Here is a 3263-nt window from a genome sequence, read left to right as displayed (position 1 = left end):
ACACATACACCTTTATATTTAAAGGGACTGGTCCCTTATTTTAATTTCTGAAAGGTGGCAACCATAGTCAGGAGTTAAAGACAGAGAGTTGATTAACTTTGTAGAAGGAAGCAAATAGAGCAGATGAAGCCTCCAACCTCTTTAAGTCTAGACCAGCGGTGGGCAATCCTGATCCTGGAGGTCCGAGTCCTGCAGCTCTTAATGTCTCCCTGGTCCAACACACCTGGATCCAACAGCTGAATCTCCTCCTCAGTGCAGTCAGGTTCTCCTGAGTCCTGCTAGCGACCTCATTATTTGACTCAGGTGTGTTAAAGTTGAGACACATCTAAAAGTTGCAGGAAACCCTCCAGGCCTGGAGTTGCCCACCCCTGGTCTAGAAGGAAATCTAGCTGAAAACTGGAGAGTCTGGATCCAGAGACCTGCACCTTGTCTCCAGCGGAGTTGAGGAAAGTCCGATGCAGTGAACTCTGCATGTATCCGGAGACGAAGCCATCGAGGTATGCTACACCTTTGATTTTGATGAGGACGCCAGTGATTACAGTAAACTGAAAGAGCTGTTCCACAAATATTGTGAACCAAGGAAAAATGTGATGTATTTGAGGCACCTGTTCTGCACTCTAGTGCAAGATAAATCAGAGACCATTGATTCACATGTGACTGATTTAAAGACTAAAGACGAAGACTGTGAGTTTGAAGCCCTTACCGAGTTGCCATCGAGTGGAATCTGATGATCACCTTAAAGGGAACCTCATCTCACTCTGGGTAAAGCAGTAGACATTTGCAGAGAGTGTAGTTGGAGTCAACTTAAAAGTCTACATGAGGAGGTTGACATTCCTGTTAATAAAGTCACAAAGAAAAAACATTGTGACAGACAGACAGTGGAGCCACAGCACAGTGTAGCTGCATTAGATGTTTCTACAAACACGATCCAAGGAAATGTTCTGCTTATGGACAAGTGTTTAAAGCTTGCTACGGGGAAAATCACGATGTAAGGATGAGCAAATCACGTAAGAACACAAACAACCTGAAAGTGCAGCAAAGCAGAAACTGAAGAAGATGAATTTTTATTGACTCATTTCACACAGTGTCACAAAGTAACATGACTTTGAAAAATGGCATGAAGATCTGATTGTCAACAAAGCTTTGAAAATCAGGTTGGACACTGGAGCTGATGGCAATGTTGTTTCCATGAAAGACCTGAGAAAGCTGAGTGGATAAAAAGGTGAGCACATCTCCTGCTGAGCTTGTTGCTTATGCAGGCCACCATGTTTCAGCAAAAGGCAAAATTATGTTGACATGTCAGTATAAAGATAAAAAATATGATCTGGAATTTGAGGTCATAAAAACCTGCCATTTTTGGAGGCGAGTAAAGTAAAAAAATGGGACTTGTAAGAACAGGATGAGATTCTGAGGGAATATGACGATTTATTTTCTGGATTAGGTTGCATACCAGGAGTGTACCACATTGAGACAAACCCAGACATCCCTCCAGTAGTTCATGCTCCCCAAAAAGTACCTGTTGCCTTGAAGGATAAAACTGAAGCAGAACTAAAAAGAATGGAAAACCTGAGTGTGATAACCAAACAGACAGAGCCAACAGATTGGGTGAAGAGCATGGTCACAGTAACAAAACCCAATAAAATAAGGATCTGCATTGACCACAGGACCTGAATAAAGCCATCAAGAGAAAACATTACCCACTGTGCACCATTCAAGAAGTGGTTGCTGAAATGCCAGATTTTGTTCAGTTTTGGATGCTAACCATGGATATTGGCAAATCCAGCAGGATGAGGAAAGTTCTCACCTGTGTACATTAAATACTCCATTTGGGAGATGCAGGTTTAAAATATACCATTTGGTACATCATCAGGCCTATCGCCAGACATTTAGAAGGTGCGGTCAATATCATAGATGACATTCTGGTGTGGGGAGAGCATAGAGCAGCATGACCAACGCCTGCTAGAACGTCTCAGAAGCATTGATCCAAAACTGAATAAAGGCAAGATAAGGATGACGGAGATCAGCTACATCAGACATGTTCTCAGTGGGAAAAGACCCTGAAAAGGTTAGAGCCATACAAAACACAGCTGCACCAGAGGACAAACCTGCTCTTCAGAGGTTCACAGGATTATTGCAATAACTTTCTAAATTTATCCCCAACCTTTCAGAGTTGAGTTCTCCCTTAAGAAAATTGGAAGGAGATGTGGAACAGCACTGGGGATCAGAGCAACAACACAGTTTTAACAAACGAAAAGCTCTTGTCAGCCAAGCATCAGTACTGAAGTGCCACGATGTCAGCAAGCCAGATAGATGATCCGCTCTGAGGGGCCGGGAGCTGAGCTTCTCCAAGAGGGACGACCAGTCGCATATGGCTCCACAGCATTAACTGAAAAATGTTATGCTCAAATTGAGAAAGAAATGCTTGCAATTGTGTTTGGTTGTGAAAAATTTCATCAGTATCTATATGGATCTATATCATGTAGAAAGTGATCATGAGCCATTGGAGGTGATATTTAAAAAATCCCTCCTTGGTGCTCCAGCAAGATTACAAGGAATGCTCACAAGACTGCAGAAATACAGTCTTGAAGTCAAGTACAAATCCACAAAGGAACTGCATATTTGTGATGCTCTGAGCAGAGACGAGACACTGGAGATCAACTGTCAACAACATCCTGTATCAGAAGAAAAGTTGCAGGTGTTTAAAGAAGCAACAAAAGGGGATCCTGAGTTAAAACTGGTTGCAAAGGCCATTGAAACACTTGACATTTACAGAAGAACTGTCTTGTGATGATGGACTAATATATAAGAACTTAAGGTTCATAGTACAACATAAATTGAGAATTGAAATGCTCATAAAAATCCATCAGTATTAATTTACTTGATTTGAGTGCTGCGCTTGTTACAGTTGATCAGGATGTTATTGTTCCCATTTGAAAATTGGGTTGGTATTTCTGGCATAGCGCTCAGCTGACTCAAATCCACCCTGTAGGATCTAATAGGCAACTAAGCTGAATAAAACTATCTGTGGAGTTCCCCAAGGTTCCATCCTAGGTCCTCTCCTCTTCGATTTTACATGCTTCCACTCATTCAGATTATACACAACAATAAGAGCGTATCACGGCTATGCTGATGACACACAGCCATACATTAAGGCAGTGGTTCCCAAACTTTTTCTCCTGGGCCCCCCCCAGCGGTTTCCAAACATTTTCTGGGACCCCCCCCCCATGCCCTATGCTGTCTGATTGAACGAGGGGGTGTGTGTG

General features: G+C 42.5%; 1 protein-coding gene across 1 annotated transcript in view; it reads left to right on the top strand.

Annotated features, from left to right (window-relative positions):
* Positions 1-326: 326 nt before the first annotated feature.
* The window catches only part of LOC106941418 (gastrula zinc finger protein XlCGF7.1-like), an 8389-nt gene continuing 5452 nt past the window's right edge, over positions 327-3263 (top strand). The window contains exon 1 of the mRNA XM_015024447.1: positions 327-497. The gene's annotated coding sequence lies outside the window, so the exon portion shown is untranslated. The remainder of the gene's footprint in view (positions 498-3263) is intronic.

Source organism: Poecilia latipinna, unplaced genomic scaffold (assembly GCF_001443285.1).
Source record: "Poecilia latipinna isolate Pla-1442-1.1 unplaced genomic scaffold, P_latipinna-1.0 Scaffold3656, whole genome shotgun sequence".
Lineage (NCBI taxonomy): Eukaryota > Metazoa > Chordata > Actinopteri > Cyprinodontiformes > Poeciliidae > Poecilia > Poecilia latipinna.
The sequence above is the reverse complement of the archived record's forward strand: the minus strand, read 5'-3'. Positions and strand labels throughout refer to the sequence as shown.